The sequence below is a fragment of the Oryx dammah genome, unplaced genomic scaffold, assembly GCF_014754425.2.
Source record: "Oryx dammah isolate SB20612 unplaced genomic scaffold, SCBI_Odam_1.1 HiC_scaffold_27, whole genome shotgun sequence".
NCBI lineage: Eukaryota > Metazoa > Chordata > Mammalia > Artiodactyla > Bovidae > Oryx > Oryx dammah.
The window spans coordinates 37,791,211-37,819,176 of NW_024070211.1; the positions used below are offsets into that span (position 1 = coordinate 37,791,211).

Consider the following 27,966-nt stretch of genomic DNA (forward strand, 5'->3'; position numbering starts at 1 on the left):
TTACTGTATTTGTCGTTTTTACCTCACACCAACTGCCAGGAAACATAGAGAATTAGATCTAACACCCCACCCCAGCCCCAGCTCCCTACCCAATCTTAAAGAAAACTAGATTTTAGGAATGAAACATCTGTAGGATAAACAGTAAAGTAACCTGAAAGGAAATGCCTACTATGTAGAGCTGGACAAACCTAGATTTGAATGATGGCTGTTACCATTTAGCAGCTATTAGACCTTGGGCAGATTCTGAGTCAGGATTCTTTCAGGTACAAATGACAAGGAAATCCAATTTAGACTATCTTAAGCAAAAACTTATGCTGGCTAAAATGAATTGTAGAGTAGTTCATATAATCTAAGGAACTGTAGGAACTTAAGGGCCTGATTCTGTAGTTTAGAACTGCCAGAACTTAGACTGTATCTGTTTATCTTTACGTTTCTTTACAAATTGGCCCAATGGACACTGCAGAGAAATTTCATTACAGGGCCTGTAAAAATAACCTTGGGCTGCTCCTAGCCTACATAGCTCAGCACAATGTCATTATAAAGTAGGGGGAAAGGTGTACTGTGTTTGACACTCATCAGGAACACAGACCGGGAGAAGCCATTCCTGATGCAGAGAGTCAGTTCGGTTCAGTTCAAAAAAGGTCCCATGCACGCATTGCTGCATCCCAGGAGTAGGGTTCTTGTAATTTGTATTTATCAGAAGGTAAAAGGATTGTTAAGGTAGGATATTTCCTAGAATGATCCCTGAAATCTGTTTTTCTATTTCTGCAAATTCAGTCTTCTTTTGCACTCCCTCCAAAGACGCAAGTGTTGTATCATGAACTTAAAGCATAAAGCAAAACAGGGAGCTCAGAGTGTGTGCCTTAGCTTTTTATTTAGTTTTCATTTCTTCAATAGCTAATCTTTGTATTTTGCTTGTGTGGCTTTGATTGTTGTCCCCCAGGGAAAGGAATTGAACATCTGTATCTCACGCAGTGCTAAGTGCTCAAGAAATGATAAATAATAATAATACTCAAAAGAACAGACTGGACTGACACAGCAGGAAAGCCACACTGTGTAAATAATTAATGAGAATGAAAAAGCCTGGGTAATTTTGGGTTTTGGCTCAGATTTTTAAAATCATAATTATTGCCCTAAAATTATTTTTGCCCTTTGTTTCTTTGATGGTGTCCTTGAAAATGACAGTATATAAAACAAGCTGTTTTGATTTGCTGTTTTAAAAATCTAACAGCAAATCTTTACTAATCTAGTAATTTTAGTAGTTTATTGCTCATAGTATAAGATTTCTAGGAGGCTGCTTTTTTCATATGTCAGTATTATTTTTGGCACACACAGCATTTATTTATTTGAAGTCATTGGAAAGATTTGACATTGAGGTGGAAGTCAACTGTAGGCCGATCTGTCTTATGCTTTATAATAAATGTTGAGAAGGAGTTCTCCTTTCAAATATCCTTTTTTGAAATCTCATTATCATGACAAATTTTAAGAAAAATTACATAAAAATTCAAGCACACTCAAAAAATAGTTAAAGTAGTGTAATGAGCCTCTAGCTTCAACATTTGCCAATGTATCACCCCTACATTTTTTCAATAATTTTAAAGTAAATCCTAGACATAATCTTATTTCACATACATATATACTTCAAAATGTGTGTCTAACTGATTGTTTTTTTAATATATAACCACAAGGCCATGATCATAATTTTAAAACTTTAAAATATAGTTACAGATTAACAGTAAATGTTTTCTGAGTTGTATCAAGAATGCCCTTTGTAGTTGGTTTGTTCAAATCAGGATCCAAGCAAGGTCCACAGATTACAGTTTTGGTTTTGTCTTCTACATCTCTCACTTTCCCTCTCTTTCATGGTTTGCGGGGGGGGCGGTGTGGTTTGCTGTGCAACATGTGGGATCCTGTTTCCCTGACCAGTAATTGAACTGTGCCCCCTGCAGTGGAAGTTTAGAGTCTTTACCACTGGCCTGCCAGGAAAGTCCCAAATACTAAGCACTAGTCTTTTTCTTTTTCTTTTTTTAACTTTTAAATTTTATTTATTTTTGGCCACACCAAGTGCCTTGTTGGATTTCCATTCCCTGACCAGGGAATTCCCTGACCATGGCAGTGAAAGCCTGGAATCCTAAACCATTAGATCACCAGGGAGCTCCATCTTTTATAACAGTCCTCCCTTCTCTCTTTTTCATTCTTCCTCTTTACATTTTATTTTTTAATTAATATATAGCAAATTTGCTTGTTTTGGTATACATAGATATGATAAAATTGTCTTTTTTTAGTACTCCAAGTTTTAGCATATATATAGATTTGTGCAACCACCACCATAATCAGGATACAGAACAGTTCTATTATACGGATACAGAACAGTTCTATTATACCAAAAAAAACTACCTCTGTCCCATTATAATCACATCATTTCTGCACTTTTAACCCCTGGCATACATGCTTGCATGTTCAGTCGCTCAGTTTTGTCTGATTCTTTGCAAACCTTGGACTGTGGCCTGCCAGGCTCTTCTGTCCTCTTGCCATTCTGGCAAAAATACTGGAGTGGGTTGCAATTTCCTCCTCCAGGAGATCTTCCTGACCCAGGAATCGAATCCACGTCTCCTGTGACTCCGGCATTGGCAGGCAGATTCGTTACCACTGAGCCACAGGAAAGACCTCTAACCCCTGACAACCATTGATATATTCATTGCTTTATTATATTTTTGTCATTCTGGGACTCATATAAATGGAATCATATAATATGTAACTTTTTAATAATATCTTTGTCTTAGCAAAATGCATTTATGTTTCATGTTGTGTGAATTAATAGCTCATTCCTTTTTCACTGCTAAATAGTAGTTTACTGTATGGATATACCACAGCTTATGTATTCATTCATTTTGATTGCTGAGGAATTTTGGGGTCACAGAGGTAAATGTATGTTTAACTTTATAAGAAATTGTAGAGTTATTTTCCCAGAATTCTTGTGTGACTTTGCCTTCCATGTATCTTCTTTGGTGAATTGTTCAGATCTTTTGCCCATTTTTAGTTGGGTTGTTTGTTAACATCAAGCTTCAAGAGTTCTTTATATGTTCTAATAGAGTACATCATGAGAAATGCTGGGCTGGAGGAAGCACAAGCTGGAATCAAGATTGCCAGGAGAAATATCAATAACCTCAGATATGCAGATGACACCACCCTTATGGCAAAAAGTGAAGAAGAACTAAAGAGCTTTTTGATGAAAGTGAAAGAGGAGAGTGAAAAAGCTGCCTTAAAGCTCAGCATTCAGAAACCTAAGATCATGGCATCCAGTCTCATCACTTCATGGCAAATATATGGGGAAACAGTGGCTGACTTTATTTTTCTGGGCTCCAAACTCACTGCAGATGGTGATTGCAGCCATGAAATTAAAAGGCACTCACTCCTTGGAAGGAAAGTTATGACTAACCTAGATAGCATATTGAAAAGCAGAGATATTACTTTGTCAACAAAGGTCTATCTAGTCAAGGCTATGGTTTTTCCAGTAGTCATGTATGGATGTGAGAGTTGGACTGTGAAGAAAGCTGAGTGCCGAAGAATTGATGCTTTTGAACTGTAGTGTTGGAGAAGACTCTTGAGAGTCCCGTGGACTGCAAGGAGATCCAACCAGTCCATACGACAGGAGATCAGTCATGGATGTTCATTGGAAAGAATGATGTTGAAGCTGAAACTCCAATACTTTGGCCACCTCATGCGAAGAACTAACTCATTTGAAAAGACCCTGATGATGAGAAAGATTGAGGGCAGGAGAAAACGGGGATGACAGAGGATGAGATGGTCGGATGGCATCACCAACTCAGTGGACATGGGTTTGGGTGAACTCCGGGAATTGGTAACGGACAGGGAGGCCTGGCGTACTGCGGTTCATGGGGTCGCAAAGAGTCGGACACGACAGAGTGACTGAACTGAACTGAATACTGTCAAGCACCAGGCAAATTCAGGCTGACAGATTCAGCCAGTAAAGAAACAATGAGCCCTTCACATACTCAGTTTTTTGCTTACATAGAGAATGCAAAAATAAATAGCCAAAGGTGCCAGCCCTCTGTGGCCTTTGCACACGATGACATGAACAGAAGAGGCCAGAGGACTGCAGTGAGAAGGATGGGACACTCCTGTAGAGGATTCCATTCCAGCATGCTGCTAATCAAGTTTACGGCTGCAGGTGTGCTTTATGGATGGTGAGGCAGAAAGCCTCAGACTCCACCAAAATCTGGGAACAATGAGACCTGGCCCATGACAGCCCCCCTCACTTGGAGAGCTAGTGAGAAACAACATTGTAGCAGCACATCCACTGTCTCCCATGCTCTCCTGTACCAGGAGGTTCACAAGGCCTTATGGCATTCTGTCACAACTCAGCTGCTGTCCAAGCGTGGCCTCTGTGGTCTGCGTGGAAACATGCAAGGTTGTCAGGCTCTGGCTGTACTAGAGATACAAGTCCTTTCCCAGATATGTGATTTGTAAATATTCTCTCCCTATCTGTAGCTAGTTCCTTCACTCTTGTAATAGTGGGTTTCATAGAGCAAAAGTTTTTAATTTTGATGACTTCTGATGTATCAGTTTTTTTCTTTTCTAGATGACACATTTAGTATACCTAAGAACTCTGCTCAAACTCAAGTCATAAAGTTTTTTGCCTGTTTTCTATTAGGAATCTTATACTTTATGTTGTTCACTTAGATCTATGTTCAATTCAGTAATGTTTTTAGGGGTGAGGTGTCAAGGTACCTTTTTATTTTTTGTATACAGATGTATGGTGACTAAAACTAGCCCACGAGAATGAATTTCAGCAGCTAGTTCTAGTCACATGCCTATCTCTGAACCAATGATTGTGCCAAAGGAAATGGACTGCCTTACTTGGCTTAAACAAACTGGAGCCTACTTTGGGACATGCAAATAGAGGCAGATTCATTCAGAGCTCATGAACTGGGAGGAGGGCTGCATATGAACATAAAAATAGGAAAATGTTAGGAAAGGAAAATTATGGAATAAAGATCCTCTTTTTTTAAGATCAGTGCCTGAAGATTGTCACATCTCCAATTAGATATTGTTTTATTTGTTGGTGCCATTTAATTTTTTTTTTTTTGACATGACTTTTGTAGTAGAAAGCTTTAATATTCATCCATGCAGATATCTCCTTTCTGGGCACATGAGAGGTTTCTACTTCCTGGTTCCATTGTAATTGTGTGACTAGTTCTTGCCAATGGATTGTGGATGGAAGTGAGATATGTGTCTTACCCTGTGGCAGCAACTGTAGAGATGTTGTAGGTGTGACATATGATCAAAGCATAGAGTAAAGATAAAACTTATGGAAGGCAAGTGTTCTGAAAAGTTACCTCGCCTGCAACAGACTTTGTGTGAGATACAAATAAACTTTTTGTGCATTGCTGCTGCTGCTGCTGCTAAGTCACTTCAATTGTGTCCCACTCTGTGCGACCCCATAGATGGCAGCCCACCGGGTTCCCCCATCCCTGGGATTCTCCAGGCAAGAACACCGGAGTGGGTTGCCATTTCCTTCTCCAATGCGTGAAACTGAAAAGTGAATTGATTGCAATTTGGGGACTGTTTGTTATTGTATTGTAACTTGATCATAACCTGCCATGACTGGTACAACATCCATTTGTTCTTATATGTTGTATGTAATAGAGGATATAAAACTGCTGTTACAATATATAACACCTCAGTGATCCCAAGAAACTGCCATGATATGCACACTTCATATGAAATGAGTCAGAATATTGGGATAGTTTTTCAGCTGTAGTGAGTTCTGACCGGTATTTCTGGATATGCTTGTTTAGTGTAAAGACCTATGAGATTAGTGTCTGAAAACAACACTTTGATCATTTCACTTCCTTATGCAAAACTCTTCAGTGGTTCAACTATTACCTGCAGAATAACTTTACATCCTTTACTTAAATGTCCGTATTTTGGTCTTAATCGACCTTTGCAGACTTGTATCAATTAAAAAGAATAATGGGCACAGCCACAGAGCCTGAAAGGGGAATGTAGTTCAAATCTCTTGTCAGTTTGTTTGACATTGAGCAAACTCCAGGAGATAGTGAGGAACAGGGAAGACTGATGTGCTGCAGTCCATGGGGTCGCAAAGAGTTGGACATGACTGTCACAAGAGGTGACAATGTGTTCAAAGTGAAGTGAAGTGAAGTGAAGTCGCTCAGTCATGTCCGACTCTTTGCGATCCCGTGGACTGTAGCCTGCCAGGCTCCTCTGTCCATGGGATTCTCCAGGCAAGAATACTGTAGTGGGTTACTATTTCCTTCTCCAGGGGATCTTCCCGACCCAGGGATCGAACCCGGGTCTCCCGCATTGGAGGCAGACACTTTAACCTCTGAGCCACCAGAAGTGTTCAAGGTTAGCTGTATTTCCTAGTCTCCCATGCAACTAGATACATGCACATTTGTAAAATTGTTGAGAGGAACATCAGGGAAGTCACCTTAGAGCCCCAGTTTGCTGTCTATCCCTTTCTTGCCTGCTGCTTGAGAAATGAATATGATGACTGGAGTTCCAGTAGCCCTCAGGCAACATGAAGTCACTTTGAGAATGGAAGCCAGGGTTGAGAATGGCAGAAGAGAATAATAGGAAGGAACCTTCATTCCTGGTTACCTTGTGAAGCTGAAATATCAGCTCTGGGCTGTCTCTCAACTTTGAAAAAAAAAAAAACATGTTTCAGAGATTTAACCTGATGGTCCGATGGCTAAGACGCTGCACTCCCAATGCAAGGGGTCCAGGTTTGATCCCTTGTTAGGGAACTAGATCCCACATGTGTCAACTAAAGATGCCATGTGCCACAACTAAAACCTGGTGCAGTCAAATAAGTAAATGTTTTAGAAAAACAAAACATGTTTCATTAACTGTTAAGATGCACTATTATATATTATTAAGAAAAAACCCACTGCCAATCAAACATTCTTGTTCTATTGCTTTGTTATTGTATTGCTGTGAAAAAATGTGTCAGAATCAATAAAATATAACGAGTTTTAATTCTTGTGTTTTTAAGCCATCAATTATTTGGAGCTTTCAAATGCATTTCACACATAACTGATGTAGGCTAGTTTTTAATTTTGCTGCCTGTCTAGATTTTGGACTTAAAACTCCTTGAGATTTCTGGGTCACAACCTTCATCAGAAAGTCCTTGTTTTAAAAATCAACTTTATTGAAGTATAATTCTCATCCAATGAAATGTACCTATTTTTAAGTATACATTTTGATGAGTTTTGACAAATGCATGTACCCATTTGACTTCCATCATGATCAAGATAGAGTATTTCCTTTACGTCATATACCCATACCCTTCAGATCCCCCTACCCCAGCCGAAGCAACTGTTGGTCTGCTTTCTGTCATTATGGGTTAAGTTTGTCTTTTGTAGATAAAGCTTTATATAAATGGAATCATAAACTATTTATTCTCTTTTGTGTCTGGCTTCACTTAGCATACTGTCTGAGGCTCAGGTATGTTGTCCTGTGAGCCAGTAGTTTGTTTCCTTTTTGTTGCTGAGTAGCATTCCATTATATGGATGTGCCACAAATAGATTTTCACCATTTGATGGATCTTGGGTTGTTTCCAGCTTGGGGCTATTTTGAAAAAAGGTGCTATGAATATTTGTATACACAGGGAGTCATTTTTTGGTCTCTCTAAAGTCATGGATCAATTCTGACTACTCTTGCATCCTGCCCTCATTCCAAGAAGAATCCTATAGCTCTTGCTATTTACCCCTATCCTTTGTCTGCTTATTTGTTGATCTTGGCTTCTTGTTACTGTTGTTGTTCAGTCGCTCAGTCGTGTCCGACTCTTTGTGACCCCATGGATTGCCGCATGCCAGGTTTCCCTGCCCATCACCACCAACTCCTAGAGCTTACTCGAACTCATGTCCATTGAGTCACTGATGCCATCCAACCATCTTATCCTCTGTTGTCCCCTGTCCCCTTCTCCTCCTGCTTTCAGTCTTTCCCAGCATCAGGGTCTTTCCCAATGAGTCAGTTCTTCACATCAGGTGGCCAAAGTATTGGAATTTCAGCTTCAGCATCAATTCTTCCAATGAATATTCAGGACTGAGATCCTTTAGGATGGACTGGTTGGATCTCCTTGCAGTCCAAGGGACTCTCAAGAGTCTTCTCCAACGCCACAGTTCAAAAGCATCAGTCCTTCAGTGCTTAGCTTTCTTTATAGTCCAACTCTCACCTCAGTACATGACTACTGGAAAAACCATAGCTTTGACTAGACAGACCTTTGTTGGCAAAGTAATGTCTCTGCTTTTTAATATGCTGTCTAGGTTGGTCATAACTTTCCTTCCAAGGAGGAAGAGTCTTTTAATTTCATGGCTGCAGTCACCATCTGCAGTGATTTTGGAGCCCAAGAGAATAAAATTTGTCACTGTTTCCATTGTTTCCCCATCAGATGCCATGATCTTCGCTTTTTGAATGTTGAGTTTTAAGCCAGCTTTTTCACTCTCTTTCACTTTTGTCAAGAGGCTCTTTAGTTCTTTACTTTCTGCCATAAGGGTAGTGTCGTTTGCATATCTGAGGTTATTGATATTTCTCCCTGCAATCTTGATTCCAGCTTGTGCTTCATCCGGCCCCCATTTCACTTGATGATTCTGGTTAGTTAAAGCTAAATCTATCCTGAATAGGAATGACCACTTTTAGGCCTGCTACTTCTCCTATTTCACTTTCTAAACTTGATTATAAAAACAAATTGAATATACTAGAATATGACAATGGAGGACAGTTGCCCTGGGTATGGAAATATAGAGAAATAATAGTTCAGGCTTCCAAACTAGTGTTCTGTTCTATGAGAGGTAATGGGGAAAGAATGCTGCCTTTGGAGACAGGCAGGTCTGTTTTTCAAATTCCAAATTTGGCCATTTTTTAGTGTGAGAATCTGGGTATATTACATTATGTAACCTCACTGAGCTTTTTTTTTTTTTTTTTTTCCACTCACTTTGCAGAATATGAAAATGAATATAACACTCACTTTGCAGAATGTGAGAACTAAATGGATATATTCATTTAACAAATGTATACTGAAAACCGGCATTTGCTAGGACCTGTCCTGAGTTCAGGGGATACAGCAGTAAGCAAAGCAGAAAAAGTGACTGACCTCATGGAGACTGCATTTGACTTAGACAAGACAAAAAAGAATCAAAATTGATGTTAAATTAGATTTTCATTATTTCCATGGAGAAAAACAGCAGAGAAGGGGGATAGAAAAGTACCTTTACCCTCTTTTTGGCCGTAAGCTGCTTAAATTCTCCTGTATCACCAGCGTTTATCATGTCAGCTACATATAAGTGCTGCACACATGTTTCCTGAATGAAAGCTGTGACTGAATACAAACCAATGTTAAAAAATATTATCTCATGAAATCACTATAATACTGTTTACTTGGACACTTTTACATGCTTCCAAGTAGGTAATACCCCACTCCAGTACTCTCGCCTGGAAAATCTCATGGACGGAGGAGCCTGGAAGTCTGCAGGCCATGGGGTCGCTGGGGGTCGGACACAACTGAGCAGCTTCACTTTCACTTTTTGCTTTCACGCATTGGAGGACATGGCAACCCACTTCAGTGTTCTTGCCTGGAGAATCCCAGGGACAGGGAAGCCTGGTGGGCTGCCGTCTCTGGGGTTGCACAGAGTCGGACACGACTGAAGCGACTTAGCAGCAGCAGGTAGGTAATAATTACGTCAGCAAGAATGGTGCCTTCCGGTCTCCTTGTTCTTGCTGGTTCTATAAGTCTCCTACCCAGTGTTATATTTTTTCTTGGATATCAGAATGCTTTTAATATACCTTCTGAATGACAATATATCCTTGATTTTTAAAAAGTAACTGCATGTATTTTTCAGAATATATAAACAATTGGACAAATGGTTCAGTATGTCAATTTTCCTATTAAGCAGCTTTGATATTCTACAGTTTCTGGAAACTGGCATGCATATGCTATAAATATTAATATCAAGCTTTAGAATAATATTCTGTGTCAAGGGTCAATGTCCTTAATATGTAGTTAAATGGGGTAAAAATTACAGTATGCAGTGTCATCTCATATATAAAATACAGCAGGTCTTACAGATGATTATGATTTTCATCTTTGTGCTTTTCTACATTTTTATATCAAAGATATATTTTGCATTATTAATTTCCTACTCCCCAATTCCTATTAAAGTATTGTAAATATAAAAGAAGTAAAAGTTTTATTTGTGTGATGGTTCAATAAATTGAAAAGTTTAAGGTCTGCAAATTTGGCAGACTGCAGGATTGACAAAGAACTTAGAGTATTGGAAAGTTAAATAATGTTTATAAAAATGCCTTCTAAGTTATTACTTGTGTAATTACAAAGCTTAATTTCTGTGTCACTGCTATAAATTCCATGGGGACGGAACTTTGTTTAGTGCTGTATCTCCAGACCTATAGAGATTTTCTCAATCTAGTAATGACAGCACTTTTCAGCCCAATAATATGACACACACAACCTCTACTTAAATTCAAAGGACACATGTACACCCATGGCTGATTCATGTCAATGTATGGCAAAACCACTACAATATTGTAAAGTAATTAGCCTCCAATTAAAATTAATTAATTTTAAAAATTCAAATTTAACTATCCTCTGAACTAGTGATGCCGTTCTTCCTTCACTGCCTAAAGTCTTTTAAAATACTCAGACCAAATTAAAAAATCTTTGAATTATTGTCATACTTGCCTGACTTCTCAGCCTGTTCATTAAAAAGAAAAAAATTAATGCCTTATCTATTTTTTTAAATCCCTGTCCCCAGGGATAGGACAGCCCTTTGAATATCCAAAAAATATTTGTTGATTCAATTATTTTCACAACATTCACTTAGTTTTTATCCCAATGATGGTACATCGATTTCTGAAATACTTTTTTTTTATCCCATATGAAGATGCAATTATTGTTTTGAGCAATTTCTAAGCAATATTCTCTTATAAACGCAGTTTGTCATAAAAACCATTGCAGTTATATCACAATCTATTAAAGACCAAAACAAGCCTGTAATTTTCCAGTTTCAGTAATCTGTGTTGTTTCAGGTTTTGTGAAAACTGCAGTTCCATCCCCCTGCCACGTTATCCTATTAATAAGGTAGAAATACTGTCAATTGTCTCTAGTGCGCTTCATTCCCTATATCATTTCATGTGTCAATTAGGTGTTTAGGAAAGCCTGTAATCCATCTACAGCCTAAGGAGCTATATTTAGTGCTCAGTTGTGTTAAAAACACACACACACAAAAACTTGAGTGCGTGGCTAGGGAAATGCCTGGGTGTAGTTTCGTGGTGAGTGGAGCGCCGGACCAGGTGCAAAGTTTTCAGCGATGTTTTTATATGTCCTTGGCCAACTATCTCCACGTAAAACTCTGTCAATTGACTGTGCTACTGCAGAACGGAGTAACTACAACGACACTTAAACCAGCTCTGTACAGATTTTTAAATGTTTGAGCTGACCTTTCCTGATTTATTATTTTAAACCATAAAACCGACTCAGATTCAAGGCAGATTTGTCACTCTCTCCCAGGGCCCTTCTAGGGTCGTTCAGAATTATCACTTTGCATTCGAGCGCAGAACCTGAAAGAAAAGCAAACGCACGGACACGTATAGACGTGGCAACAGTGACAAAGCTTTGTTAAAACTTGTCCCTCCAGTGGCGCGGCGGGATGGGGGTCTGGCCGCCAGGAGCCAGCGCGGGCGGCAGGGTGTAGAGCAGCCTGACTATCCTCTCGCTTTGTTTTTGCTGTCACGGTGGTACAGAAATAGCAAAGCAGGGGCGGGAAGTCGTCGGGCGGTATTTCTGGTGTCTGTATGTGTGAGTGTGTGTGTGTTTTTCCCGGCTGGCTGAGGACCGCGGTGAGTAGGAAGCAGGAGCAGTGCGGAGCCCGCCCCAAGGGAGCGGCCGCGCCTCTGCAGCAGGGTTCGGGCGCCAGCGCTCCAGCCACTTCCAGAACGCTCCTGGCCGCTTCTACCCGCCCAGCATCCTGCCGGGGTTTCCCCGCCACCCGCGCTCATTTGCATGGCGCTGCCCCTCCCCCGCTGCCATTGGCCAGCGCCGCGCCCCGCCCACTGCCCCTCCACCTCGGCAAGGTTCCGTCCCCCGAGCCGCCCGGAGCTGCGGGCAGCTGGCGGACTGTTAAACCGCGGCGGCGGCGGCGGCCGGGGCGGGAGCGGGACGCGCTCTGGAGACGAGTCAGCTGCGCCCCGGGTCGGGGGAGGAGGGCGGGCAGCTACAGATCACCTCGGCAGCCCCCACCACGGCCGGACCGAAGGTGCGGCGGCGGAGGGGAGCCAGGGCGCCCCAGCAGGCGAGTGGCCGGCGTCTCAGCGGCGGGCTTGAGGGGGTTGGGTCTCCTCTGCCGGGGACTGCGGCCCCGCGGGGAGGGGAGAGCGGAGAAGACCGCTGGGTGGACTTGCGGGCCAGGCGATCGACCGGCAGCCCCTTCGCCCCCCGAATCTTCAGAGCTGTTGGACTCTGGGTCCCGGCACAGGATCGCGCTCTAGGGTAGGGTCGGACCGCAGCCAAATTTAAACGGCTAAACCTAACAGCCTTGGCAGAGCTAAGGGGAGGGAAGGGGTGGAGGGAGGGGAGGGGCGGATCTAGACTTGGTCACGTGGGAACAGGGGCGTGGCTTGGCTGTCCTCCCTTTTGTTTTGGCTGGCGCGTGCGCAGAGGGCCGAACACGTGGTCCCCGGGTCCGCCCCTTGCCTCGGCGGCCGCGCCTCGCTGAGTGTGGTTGTGGTGACGCCGGTTTTGGGGAATCTCTGAGGGCGGACCTGTTTGTATTAGATGGGACCGTTGTTTTACTTGTTTCCACTTTATCTAGGCAGACGCTGATTTGGCCTTTAGAATTACGTGGGATGGAGGGGAATCTAGAGAATTGTTGAGGAATGGTGTTTCCAAGTTTGTGTGCTGAAGGGATTGATGTATTGCCGGAAAACTTGAGGATGTGTGGTGTTTTGTAGCAAGAAATAGAAGACAGTGTTCCGATTATTAAACTACTGGAAAGGAAGAGGCTTTACAGGGAGGAAAGGCACTGGATGGACCTTCTTGTGTTTTCTTACTAGTACTGTTTGGTTCGTTCATTGCCCGCTTTCGCTCTTCTCCGTGCAGATTCAGTCTTTTTCCCCTCGCATCTGCGGGGATAGACTTTGTTTAACTGTGGAAAGCATGTTACTTAAAATTTGTTTGCTTTTTTTTTATATGTATATTTGGTTATGCTGGTCTGTGTTGCTACGCGGGTTTTTCTGTTTAGGGTGAGCAGGTGTTAGTTACTCTCTTTACTTTTTCATAATCCAAACTTTGGTCGACTGGCGAGATTTAAGAGGATAGTTCTTTCGTCTTTCCTTCGTCCGTCCTAACCAGTTTGTTTAACTTCATGCTGAGTTTGTCAGTGGGATTTTTTTTTTTAATACCACGGGATGGGGCAGGTTTGTTGGCAATAAAACCTAAGGTATCTACCACTACTGTAGACAAAATCGACATTTTTTTTTTTTGACTAGGAAAAAGTGGCTCTAAAAATAATTAAACATTAGCAAAAAAACCTGGTGTTCTGGACTGTGGATTGCTTGAGAAAGGCTTAGCAGTGAGTGGTCTCTGCTGTTTCCAGTTCTTACTAGCTTGTTTGGGCAAGTTACAACCTCTCCGATTCTGTTTCTCTTCTAAATAGTTTCGTAATACTGTCCTTGCCTTAAGAGGTTGTTACGAGAATCAAATGCTTTGTGTTAGTAAAAGTGTTTATAATCTTTATTAACACTACACATACAGAAATTTACAGATAAATACGTTTTTATAACAGAAGTCCTTTTTTTTTTTAAGCCAGCATCTTAGGAGAATATAAATGATGAAATAGCATATATTCGAATGCTTTGAAATCTGTTGTAATTATCATTGATTCTCCCATTTTTTCCACTTAATCAGATCGATGTCAAGGTTTCTGCCATTTCTCATAGTTTTAATCTAGATAATCATTACTACTTTTACCCAGCCCTTCTGGGTTAACGTTTTTTACATGAAATTTTTCTAAATCCCGGCCAGTTGTATCCCACTGATTTTTTTTTTTTTTTTAAACATTTACTGTGTGTGTGTTAGGTACCTTTTCAAATAATAATTGCTTGTTTTTAAATCTTATAATTTGGAGAAAGAAAACAGGTGCAGATAATAAAAATACAAATAATTTGTATTTCTATGTGCCAATGAATATTTGCATGTTTTTCTCTAAAACTAGGATTATGTGGTATTTTAACTTTACCTCATAAACTGTTCCATGTCCTTAGTCTTAGAAAAAATTATTTTTGGAAGCTCAGTGTTATATCGTATAACTATCATATTTAAAATTTTTCCTGTTGGCAGATGTTTGGGATGTTTCTAATGTTTTGCTGATATAAATTTCACTACAGAGAATACAGCCTTTTATGTAAAGCTTTGGAAAAAAATTTCTCCTAGATTTATAAAAGAGGAATTATTGGTGGAAGTGTGTGTGTTTTAAGGCTCTTGTAACATCACCAAATTACCTTCCAGACTATTGTTTAATACTCATCTACTGTATGAGCATGCCTCGTATTACATATTTATTCATCATCTGGTATTAGCAATAAAACAAAAGAACTTGCTTTCATTAGCATAAATTTTTTTTCATGTGTGTCTGTGATATATGTGTTTTATTTTCTTAGAAGCCCCTTGTGGAAGAGGAATATATTTCGTATTTAATATACTGCAGATTACATAGTTGATGCTTAATAAACACTTGCAGGTTGACTATTAATATTTATGTTTTTGATCTCTGAAATTTTTCAGAAAATTATATCTTGCTTTTTTGTCTTAGTTTAGGAGTACTTTATTGGCAACATACTCTTATTGCTTTATTCATTACTTTGAGTACTTCTCTGTTCGGGGGCCTCTTGATCTATCACAGTTGTCTGCCAGTGACTTCCCGTTGTGCAACTGCTGCATTATTCAGTAACTCCGTCCAGTTTTGATGCCATTTGTCATAATAACTTAGACTATTTCATTTCCTTTATTCATTCAACTGTCTCTTGTGGAATTCGATTACAAATTTTACTTTAATTGTTCCAGATTCACTTGTAGCCTTTTCTGTGTTTAAAGGAAAAAAGTCAGTCTTTCTGTGTTTAAAGGAAAAGAGCCTGGGGTCTGAAGTTACTTTGCTTCGTTATATAGATGCTCTTGATAGCACATCTCTGAATTGCCTATAACATGTTTTACTGCCTTGAACCTGGGGCTTTCCTGGTGGCAAAGTGGCAAAGAATCTCCTTCCAATACAGGAGACTTACGTTCAGTCCCTGGGTTGGGAAGATCCTCTGGAGAAGGAAATGGCAACCCACTCCAGTATCCTTGCCTGGGAAATCCCATGGACAGAGGAGCCTGGTGGGCTATACTTGGTGGGGTCAACAAAGAGTTGGACACGACTTAGCAACTAAAAACAAAGCCTATCTTTAATCTACCACGTAAATCTTATTTATGAGTAATTTTTACTTATTCAGTTATTTATCTCTCTTCCTGTTCTTTTACATTGTCTGTACCATATTAGTTGATAGAGGCTGAAAGCTTTCTTTCAGATGTAGAAGATTGTTTATTGATTGTATTCTTCAGGTTACAATCAGCAATGAAGGAATGAAACTGCTTGCAACTGAAGTGACAATCAGGAAATTAGCAACCAGTTTACTGACTTTAAAACATATCATCTGTTACACTTCTAGCCTTTAAGTCCTTACTGTTAATATATTAAAGGACTATAATGGAATATGGTACATTAGTGATGATGTATCAGTCATCAATACAGTCTTATTTTCAGTATATTTGATTTAGAAAGGCAAGGAAGGTATATTCATTTCTGAAAGGTTCCCCCTCCCCCGGTTACATGTTCTGAAGAGATTTCACTGAACTGTGCTTGTTATTCTATGTGAGATAAACAAATCAGCAAGGGTTAAAAAATGATGTACTTTCCTGTAGACAGTGTAATGGAAATCTGAGGACAATTTATCATGAAAGTTTTTAAATACTTGATAATATTTTTAGGTTTTTAGGAACACTTTTTTTTCTATATGAATGTGACAGTTCTCTTGCAAAATTGGGAAAAAATGCATTCATTTATAATATTAAGGCTTTGTTACATTTCTAATGAACTTTTATTTCTGGTTCTTTAAGATCAAGAATTTTTAAGCATGTTGTTTAATTAAAAATTTGTTTTTATTTGATAGGTCATTGATCAGTGTTTAACCACTTGAAATTAAGTTGAAGCTAAAATGTATATAATGAGCAAAGGTGATAGTGCTAAATTTTAACTTGAATTTCTGGATCTAAGTTGATGTACACAGAAAAAACATGACTCTTCATTTATATTCCTATGAGTCATGCTTTTGTAACTGAATAGTAATAATTCTGCTTGAAGTTTGAACTATGATCTGTTTGATGTGTTATGTGGCCACCCAAGTGGCTTTATCTTTAATTAAATTCCTTTAGTCTTCAAAGAGAATTCCTTTTTAGGCATAGTTTTCGAAGTGGAAGGAGTTCTAGCTATAAACATTATTGAATACAATGTACCTTGGTCATGCCAATTACTGCAGTGCTTTGTGCTGTAATTTGAAAATGCCCATTTGTGGCATAAAGAAATCTTGAAAACACAGCAGTGTATTTTGTATTTGCAAGTTCCAGTAATTCCTGTATTTTTCAGGAATAAAGTTATACCAATATAGATTCTTTCTCATTACTTTTATTGACTTAATTGGTTTAATTGACTTAATTTAACATTATGAGTTACAAATTCGGAACTTTAGCCCCATTGTATTTCAGTAATGTTTGAAAGAGCTGCTCAGATTTTCCTAAAAGAAGTTATGCTTTTTTCGTACTCCTTCAATGTTACTATAATGGATTGACTATATGAAACACATTAAAGTTATAAGTTTGGAAGCAATTTAATGTTTGTCTCTGCTTCAGAGTTCTCACTTATACCTGTTGGTAGTCTTTTCACTTTCTTTTAACTTAAGGATGAATCTGCTTTCTTTATGCTACTTTTATTCCTAGTTTATATTGTTGCATTGAAGAGAATTAGGATTATCCAGATTTCAGTTGAGAGAATACATTTAATATCAGGGGGTAGATATTGATATGATATTTTCCATGGGCTTTATGGAATATACATATGCATGCTAGAATGTAAGTCATAATCAAATCTGGAGTAGTATTTTAGGGGCTGGAAAATCGGATTTGTTTTTTAATTGTTTATGTTCATTCTCAGGAGGATGGGTGGGTCTTATTTATATTGTCTAGATTTTTAGTTTCAACTCTGAAAATGGACTAGATTGGCAAACTTTTGATTTTTTTTAGCTCAAATGCCAAAACTTATTTGGTATATGTGACCTGCATATACAAATAGTAGTTGTAAAGACCTGGTTACTAGTGTCAGGATCACCTCAATAATTATTGATATAATTACCTCACTATGTACATGCAGCTTTTGAGAGATGACATGATGATATTGGGCTTCCCTGGTAGCTTAGTGATAAAGAATCTACCTGCCAGTGTAGGAGATGCAGTTTCAGTCCCTGGATTGGGAAGATGCCCAGGAGAAGGAAATGGCAACCCACTCCAGTATTCTTGCCTGGGAAATCCCATGGACAGAGAAGCAAGGTGGGCTACAGACTATGGGGTCACAAGAGTCAAACGTGACTAAGTGACTAAACAGCAACAAAATGATAATATTTACTCTATCTCATGATGTCCAACGGATTAGATTGTGTTTAATTAATGCTAAATTTCATAAACATGATTTATCAATATTAAAGATTAAGTCACTAATGGAAGCATTTTGGAGACAACAGGGCAAGACTTTTTATTTGTAGTAATGTAAATATCAGAAACACTGGGCTGGAAGAAGCACAAGCTGGAATCAAGATTTCCAGGAGAAATATCAATAACCTCAGATATGCAGATTGACACCACCCTTGTGGCAGAAAGTGAAGAACTAAAAAGCCTTTTGGTGAAAGTGGAAAGTGAAAAAGTTGGCTTAAAGCTCAAAATTCAGAAAACGAAGATCATGGCATCTGGTCCCATCACTTCATGGGAAATAGATGTGGAAACAGTGTCAGACTTTATTTTTTGGGGCTCCAAATCACTGCAGATGGTGACTGCAGCCATGAAATTAAAAGACGCTTACTCCTTGGAAGGAAAGTTATGACCAACCTAGATAGCATATTGAAAAGCAGAGACATTACTTTGCCAACAAAGGTCCATCTAGTCAAGGCTATGGTTTTTCCAGTGGTCATGTATGGATGTGAGAGTTGGACTGTGAAGAAAGCTGAGTGCCGAAGAATTGATGCTTTTGAACTGTGGTGTTGGAGAAGACTCTTGAGAGTCCCTTGGACTGCAAGGAGATCCAACCAGTCCATTCTGAAGGAGGTCAACCCTGGGATTTCTTTGGAGGGAATGATGCTAAAGCTGAAACTCCAGTACTTTGGCCACCTCATGCGAAGAGTTGACTCATTGGAGAAGACTCTGATGCTGGGAGGGATTGGAGGCAGGAGGAGAAGGGGACGACAGAGGATGAGATGGCTGGATGGCATCACTGACTTGATGGACATGAGTCTGAGTGAACTCCGGGAGTTGGTGATGGACAGGGAGGCCTGGCGTGCTGCGATTCATGGGGTTGTAAAGAGTCGGACACGACTGAGTGACTGAACTGAACTGAACTGAAATATCAGAAGAACTGACTTCTTCCTTAATTCACAGTAAATATTGGATTAAATTGTAGACCCACCTTTACAGTACCCCCCCATTTTTTTGGATTAACTTTATTTTATTTATAATAAATTTAATGTAACCAGGAAGAAAAATCTTTTTATTCTTTGTAGTTTTTAAATGCTTATAATTTAAAGGAATAAACTTTGGCATGTCCTACTGAAATTGTCTCTGGTTGGTAGTTTTTATAATACTTCTGAGAAAACGTAAATTGAAATCTGGACTTTTTGCTGTAGGGTTGTTTGCTTTGTGGATTATCTGTAACAGTTTTGCGGTGGGTTGGTTTTTGTTTTTTGTTTGCTATGCCTATAATTTCTGGGCTGCAGATGTGCTAAGGAATGATTATTATTTATTTTAATTCAGAATGCAGGTTGAAAACTCTTGTAAAAAACATGAAAGCGAAGTTCATACCCGGCAAATATAATTGATTTTTGGATTATCGAGAACAATTGCTACTTAAAGAGAAAGTGTGAAGGTATTAGTCACTCAGTCGTGTCTTACTCTTTGTGACCCATGGAATGTAGCCCGCCAGGCTTCTCTGCCCATGAAAATTTCCAGGCAAGAATATTGGCCTGGGTTGCCATTCTCTCCAGGGGAGCTTCCCAACCCAGGGATTGAACCCTGGTCTCCTGAATTGCTAGCAGATTCTTTACTGTCTAAACCACCAATAGTTAAAATAATTTATCTGGTTGCTTTCTTATCAGCTTTGAAAGGGTGATAAGATTTCTCGCAGTTTCGATTCTTAAATCCTGTTATATTACTATTTTAGTTTCTGTATGTTGTGGTTAAGGAAGTTGTTTCTCAGTTTTGCTCATTCCAATATCTTTGAAACGTATATATATGGACTGACTAAATTCTTTTTAGAGAAGGAACCTATTTTGCTTGAGTATCTTGGGTGTATATAAAATAAGTATCATCAAAGATGATAGTGACACCAAGAGTAAATAGAATACAGTACTTTAGCAACTAGAAACAAATTTCTTAGATTTAGGTAAGATCCAAATACTGTTTTTCCGACCCAATATCTGCATAATTAGAAACTGAATATTCATAAGAAAATCAAGATGCTTGGAAAACTCCTTTGAGGATTTACCTTTTTCACATTCTTTTTGTATAACCTAAGGAAAGTTATGACCAACCTAGATAGCATATTAAAAAGCAGAGCTATTACTTTGCCAACAAAGGTCTGTCTAGTCAAGGCTATGGTTTTCCCACTGGTCATGTATGGATGTGAGAGTTGGACTGTGAAGAAAGCTGAGCACCGAAGAATTGATGCTTTTGAACTGTGGTGTTGGAGAAGACTCTTGAGAATCAAGGAGATCCAACCAGTCCATCCTAAAGGAGACCAGTCCTGGGTGTCATTGGAAGGACTGATGTGGAGGCTGAAACTCCAATACTTTGGCCACTCATTGAAAAAGACCCTGATGCTGGGAGGAATTGGGGGCAGGAGGAGAAGGGGGTGACAGAGAATGAGATGGCTAGATGGCATCACCAACTCGATGCACATGAGTTTGGGTGACCTCCGGGATTTGGTGATGAACAGGGAGGCCTGGCGTGCTGTGATTCATGGTGTTGCAAAGAGTTGGACACCTCTGAGTGACTGAACTGAACTGAAGCTGCTCTTATGCTTTGGAAATGAAATGTTTTAGTTAATGGTTGATTCAGGTTTTCTTTAGGGGTACTATATACTTTGTACTATCTAGTACAGTAATCCTTAACCACAGGTGGCTATTAAGCACTTGAAATGTGGCTAGTCTGTATAGACTGTGCTAAATGTAAAATAAACACTATATTTTGAGGTTTTAGCACACATAAAAAAGAATATATCTCATAAGGATGTTTCTATCCTGACAGGTTGAAGTCATAATATTTTGTATATAATGGGTAACAATGAAGTTAAAATTTCATGTTTCTTTTTATTTTTTTAAATGTGTCTGCACATTTTAAGTTAGATATGTAGCTCACATCATATTTCTATTGGATAGCAATGTTGTATTTCCTAGCCTTGAGATTCTTTTCACAGTAAAGTATCTTATGAACCTCTTTCCTTGACATTTTTGTTATGTTTTTATAATTATTATTTATTTGGCTGCGCTGGGTCTTATGAACCTGTGCTCCCTGCATTGGGAAGTCACAAAGTCTTAATCAGTGGACTGCCAGGGAATTCCCACCAGCTGAACTTTTAAGTTTTCTTTTAGGGTTCTTTCTCCTCTGTAATGCCTCTTCTTTTGTTCAGATAAGTGTGAGTGAATCCCTAGTATGATCCTGGGCTCCTTTCTCTGGCTCCTGTTCTAGATAAGTTTATAATTGTTCTTCAAACACACCAAATTTATTCCTGCTTTAAAGGTTTTTATGAATTGTCTTTTTTCCTTGGAAAGCACTTACTTGAAATCTTGGTTAGATTTTAGTCATTTCTAGTCTTAGAGCTTCTTTAGCGTTACTGGTTGGGGCATAGACTTGGATTACTGTGATATTGAATGGTTTGTCTTGGAAACAGAGATCATTCTGTCGTTTTTGAGATTGCACCAAGTACTGCATTTCAGACTCTTTTGTTGACCATGATGGCTACCCCATTTCTTCTGAGGGATTCCTGCCCACATTAGTAGATACATGGTCATCTGAGTTAAATTCACCCTTTCAAGTCCATTTTAGTTCGCTGATTCCTCAGATGTCGATGTTCACTCTTGCCATCTCTTGTTTGACCACTTCCAATTTGCCTTGATTCATGGACCTGACATTCCAGGTTCCTATGCAATATTGCTCTTTACAGCATCGGACCTTGCTTCTATCACCAGTCACATCCACAACTAGGTATTGTTTTTGCTTTGGTTCCATCCCTTCATTCTTTCTGGAGTTATTTCTCCACTTCTCTCCAGTAGCATATTGGGCACCTACTGACCTGGGGAGTTCCTCTTTCAGTTTCCTATAATTTTGCCTTTTCATACTGTTTATGGGGTTCTCAAGGCAAGAATACTGAAGTGGTTTGCCATTCCCATCTCCAGTGGACCACATTCTGTCACAACTAAACCCAAAGAAGATGTCCTTTTCATTATAGGGGACTGGAATGCAAAAGTAGGAAGTCAGGAAACACCTGGAATAACACACAAATTTGGCCTTGGAATACAGAATAAAGCAGGGCAAAGACTAATAAAGTTTTGCCAAGAAAATGCACTGGTCATAGCAAATACCCTCTTCCAACAAGACAAGAGAAGACTCTACACATGGACATCACCAGATGATCAACACCGAAATCAGATTGATTATATTCTTTGCAGCCAAAGATGGAGAAACTCTATACAGTCAGCAAAAACAAGACCAGGAGCTGACTGTGGCTCAGATCATGAACTCCTTATTACAAAATTCAGACTTAAGTTGAAGAATGTAGGGAAAACCACTAGACCATTCACGTATGACCTAAATCAAATCCCTTATGATTATACACTGGAAGTGAGAAATAGATTTAAGGGACTAGATCTGATAGAATGCCTGATGAACTATGGATGGAGGTTCGTGACATTGTACAGGAGACAGGGATCAAGACCATCCCCATGGAAAAGAAATGCAAAAAAGCCAAATGGCTGTCTGCGGAGGCCTTACAAATAGCTGTGGAGAGAAGCAAAAAGCAAAGGAGAAAAGGAAAGATATAAGCATCTGAATGCAGAGTTCCAAAGAATAGCAAGGAGAGATAAGAAAGCTTTCTTCAGCGATCAATGCAAAGAAATAGAGGAAAACAACAGAATGGGAAAGACTAGAGACTTCTTTAAGAAAATTAGAGATACCAAGGGAACATTTCATGCAAAGATGAGCTCAATAAAGGACAGAAAGTATGTACCTAACAGAAGCAGAAGATATTAAGAAGCGGTGGCAAGAATACACAGACAAACTATACAAAAAAGATCTTTACAACCCAGATAATCACGATGGTATGATCACTCACCTAGAGCCAGACATCCTGGAATGTGAAGTCAAGTGGGCCTTAGCATCACTAGGAACAAAGCTAGTGGAGGTGATGGAATTCCAGTAGACCTATTTCAAATCCTGAAAGATGATGCTGTCAAAGTGCTGCACTCAATATGCCAGCAAATTTGGAAAACCCAGCAGTGGCCACAGGCCTGGAAAAGGTCAGTTTTCATTCCAATCCCAAAGAAAGGCAATGCCAAAGAATGCTCAAACTACTGCACAATTGCACTCATCTCACACAAGGAAAGTAATGCTAAAAATTCTCCAAGCCAGGCTTTAGCAATATGTGAACCGTGAACTTCCAGATGTTCAAGCTGGTTTTAGAAAAGGCAGAGGAACCAGAGATCAAATTTCCAACATCTGCTGGATCAGCGAAAAAGCAAGAGAGTTCCAGAAAAACATCTATTTCTGCTTTATTGACTATGCCAAAGCCTTTGACTATGTGGATCATGATAAACTGTGGAAAATTCTGAAAGAGATGGGAATACCAGACCACCTGACTTGCCTCTTGAGAAACCTATATGCAGGTCAGGAAGCAACAGTTAGAAGTGGACATGGAACAATAGACTGGTTCCAAATAGGAAAACAAGTACATCAAGGCTGTATATTGTCACCCTGCTTACTTAACTTATATGCAGTGTACATCATGAGAAACACTGGGCTGGAAGAAGCACAAGCTGGAATCAAGATTGCCGGGAGAAATATCAATAACCTCAGATGTGCAGATGACACCACCCTTATGGCAGAAAGTGAAGAGGAGCTAAAAAGCCTCTTGATGAAAGTGAAAGAGGAGAGTGAAAAAGGTGGCTTAAAGCTCAACATTCAGAAAACGAAGACCACGGCATCCGGTCTCATCACTACATGGGAAATAGATGGGGAAACAGGGGAAACAGTGTCAGCCCTTTTGGGGGGGGGGGCTCCAAAATCATTGCAGATGGTGACTGCAGCCATGAAATGAAAAGATGTTTATTCCTTGGAAGAAAAGTTACGACCAAACTAGATAGCACGTTGAAAAGCAGAGACTACTTTGCCAACAAAGGTCCATCTAGTCAAGGCTATGGTTTTTCCAGTGGTCACGTATGGATGTGTGAGTTGGACTGTGAAGAAAGCTGAGTGCCAAAGAATTGATGCTTTTGAACTGTGGTGTTGGAGAAGACTCTTGAGAGTCCCTTGGACTGCAAGGAGATCCAACCAGTCCATTCTGAAGGAGATAAGCCTTGGGATTTCTTTGGAAGGAATGATGCTAAAGCTGAAACTCCAGTACTTTGGCCACCTCATGCAAAGAGTTGACTCATTGGAAAATACCCTGATGCTGGGAGGGATTGGGGGCAGGAGGAGAAGGGGACGACAGAGGATGAGATGGCTGGATGGCATCACTGACTCCATGGAAGTGAATCTGAGTGAACTCCGGGAGTTGGTGATGGACAGGGAGGCCTGGCGTGCTGTGATTCATGGGGTTGCAAAGAATCAGACAGTACTGAGCAACTGAACTGAGTCTTAGAGCAGATGTCATCAAGAGTCTTCCTTCATCTTCAAATCTATATTAACTCCTACTGCAACATAGTTATGCTCTGTTACTCTACTTGATTTTTATAAAGACAATGAGACCCCTATTTACTTCTTATCTTTTTATTTTCTTATTTGTGTATTCTCTGTCTGCCATTTGCTGGATAGATTGTAAGCTCTGTAAGAATAGAAACCTTACTTTTCATGCTCACTACCATCTTTCTATTACCTAACATAGTGTCTCTTAACATGCTTCTCAGTTATTGTGTGCGTTAACTGGATGGTTTAATGTTTGATCTTAGATCAAATATACATTTAATGAAGGTGGGTTTCCCTGGTGGCTCAGTGGTAAAGAATCTGCCTGCAATGCAGTAGATGTGGGTTCAATCCCTGGGTTTGGGAAGATCGCCTGGAGAAGATAATGGCAACCCACTCCAGTGTTCTTGCCTGGAGAATCCCAGGGACGGGGAAGCCTCATGGGCTGCCGTCTATGGGGTCGCACAGAGTCTGACACGACTGAAGCGACTTAGCAGCAGCAGCGATTAAACAACAACAAAAAATAAATGCAGCTTCCACCAGAAATAGACAAAAGTATATTTCTGAGAAAAACTAAATTTCTTCATTTTCTGCTTTTAAAAAGTCAACTGGTTAACATTTCCATGTTTTTTTGGGGAAATGTTTTGTTTTTAAAAGATGAAATAGGTTTTCAGCTGCCAGTCACAAGCACTTCTTTATAAATAAGTCATTGTGGTATGGATGGATTTATACCCAAATGAAAATCGGGTGGTTTTGTAGTTATTCTCCTTAAATTGGCTTCCAAAATACTGGAGATACCTTTTAGATGTTATAAAATAATTTTGATCATATGGAATACAGCTTATGGAACTAGTGAAGATATCTTGAGGTAAACTAGCAGAATTATTATTTTATGTTCTCAAATTAGTGTTCTTCATGTGCTCTGCCTCTAAACAGTTGTCTATTATGCATAAGAGGAAATAATACACAGTTGAAAATGGTTATAATTTAAAACTGTATAATAGTTGAAACCGTTTTTCTGAGTTAACCTGAATTGTAAACTCAGTGACTTTCAGGAGTATGCACATCTGATTTCCACTAATTCCTAGACATAATTACTTTTTGTATATTTATGTCAAAGGCTCCTCAATTGTTATATTTTAAATAGCTTTTAGATGTTTATTTTATTGTTTATTTTAATTTTGAGGAAGTCCAGGTTACCAGTTTTTTCTCTTATGAACGTTTTTGTGTCATAGTTAAAAAAAAAAACTTTGCCCAACCCAATATCACAAAGATTTTCTCCTATATTTTTCTAGACATTTTATGGCTTTAAGTTTTACATTTAGGTCTATCCATTCTGATGTATGTAACTGTTTTTGTATAAGGTATGAGGTATAGGTTAAGGCTCAGAATTTTGCAGATGAGTGCCTTATTGTTCCAGAGCATTTGTTTAAAAACCATCTTTCTGCATTGAAGTGCAAATACATCTTTGTCAGAAATCAATTGACTGTATACCTGTGGGTCTATTTAATAGCTCTCTATTTTTTCGCATTGATCTGTGTCCATTTTTGGTGAATTCATGCTTATTTTGACCAAAGTAAATAGATAGGCATTATGAGTCCATTAGCTTCGTTCTTGTTTTGGCTATTCTAGTTCCTTTCTGTTTCCATACAAAAATTTAAAAATTTGTTGATTGTTTACTTTTGGCTGCATGGGGTGTTGCTGCACATGGGCTACTCTTCGCATGGGCTTGTCATTGTGGCTTTTCTTGTTGGATGGGCTCAGGGGCTCTAGACATGTGAACTTCAGCATTTGCAGCGCACAAGCTGAGTAGTTGTGGCTCATGGGCTTAGTTGCTCTGTAGTGTATGTGGAATCTTTCTGGACCAGGGCTCAAATACCTGTGTCTCCTGCATTGGCAAGCAGACTCCTTACCACTGGACCATCTGGGAAATGCTCCATACAAATTTTGAATCAGCTTACTGATATTAACAAAATTCCTTCCAAGATTTTGACTGGGATTGTGTTAAATCTATATATCAGTTTAAGGAGAATTAACATTGCAACAATATTGAATAATTAATCCATGAGCAATTTTGTTGTTGTTCAGATGCTAAGTTGTGTCTGACATGGACCCCATGGACTGCAGCACACTGCAGACTTCCCTGTCCTTCACTATCTCCTGGAGTTTGCTCAAACTCATGTCCATTGAATCGGTGATGCCATCTCATCCTCTGTCATCCTGATCTCCTCCTGCCCACAGTCTGTCTCAGCATCTGGGTCTTTTCCAACGAATTGGCTCTTCTCATCAGATGACCAAAGTATTGGAGCTTCAGCATCAATCCTTCCAATGAATATTCAGGGTTGATTTCCTTTAGGATTGACTGGTTTGATCTCCTTGCTGTCCAAGGGATTCTCAAGAGTCTTTTCCAGCACCACAATAAGAAAGCATCAGTTCTTCATTGCTCAGTGTTGCTTATTTTCCAGCTTTCACATCCATACATAACTACTGGAAAAACTATAGCTTTGACTATATGTACCTTTGTCAGCAAAGTGATATCTCTCCTTTTTAATACACTGTCTAGGTTTATCATAGCTTCTGTTTCAAGGAGCAAACGTCTGAATTTCATGGTTGAAGTCACCATCTGCAGTGATTTTGGAGCCCAAGAAAATAAAGTCTGTCCCTATTTCCATTGTTTCCCCATCTATTTGCCATGAAGTGATAGGACTGGATGCTGTAATCTTAGTTTTTTGAGTTTTAAGCCAGCTTTTTACTCTCCTCTTTCACCCTCATCAAGAGGTTCTTATTTCTTCTTCACTTTCTGCCATTAGAGTGGTATCATCTGCATGTCTGAGGTTATTGATATTTCTCCTGGCAGTCTCCATTCCAGCTTGTGATTCATCCAGCCCAGCGTTTCACATGATATACTCTGTGTGGTGGTTGTTTTTTCTAGTATGTAGATCCTGCACATTTTTTGTTAGATTGACACCTCAGTATTTAATATTTTTAAACTATTGAGATTAATAGTTTTAAATTTTTCTATTTCTTTTTTTTTTCATTTCCAATATTTAGAAATACAAGTGATTTTTGTGTCTTGACTTTTTTATCTGCTACCTTGGTAAGCGCATTAGATCTAGGAGCTTTTTTATAGATCTCTTTAGGGCTTTCCAGGTGGCTCAGTGGTAAAGAATCCACTTGCAAATCAGGAGACAGAGGTCAAGAAGAAGAAGGTCCCTGGGTCAAGAAGATGCCTTGGAGAAGGAAATGGCAACCCACTCCAGTACTCTTGCTTGGGAAATCCCATGAACAGAGGAGCCTGGTGGGGTTATGGTTCATAGAGTTGCAAAGAGTCGGACACAACTGAGTGAGTGATCATGTGTGCATGGAATTTTCTATGTAGAAAATCATGTCATCAATGAATAGACACAGTTTTACTTTCCAGATATATGTGACTCTTGTTTCTTTTCCTTCATCTGTCCCACTAATTAGGACCTCCAATGTGATGATGAATAGGAGTAATGAGAACAGACACCTTGCCTCATTCCCAGTCTTAACAATTAAAGTATTCAGTCTTTCATCATAACCATGAAGTTGTCGCTAGGCTTTTGTGTAATGTTCCTTGTCACGTTAAGCAATTTCCCTCTTTTTCCTGGTTTGCTGAGTTTTTTTCCTGATTATGCACAGACACT

The 27,966-nt window shown here is 39.4% G+C and overlaps 1 protein-coding gene across 1 annotated transcript in view; it reads left to right on the top strand.

The window, feature by feature from the left end:
• Window positions 1-12,376: 12,376 nt before the first annotated feature.
• KANSL1L (KAT8 regulatory NSL complex subunit 1 like) overlaps window positions 12,377-27,966 on the top strand; it is a 128,875-nt gene continuing 113,285 nt past the window's right edge. The window contains exon 1 of the mRNA XM_040228591.1: window positions 12,377-12,547. The gene's annotated coding sequence lies outside the window, so the exon portion shown is untranslated. The remainder of the gene's footprint in view (window positions 12,548-27,966) is intronic.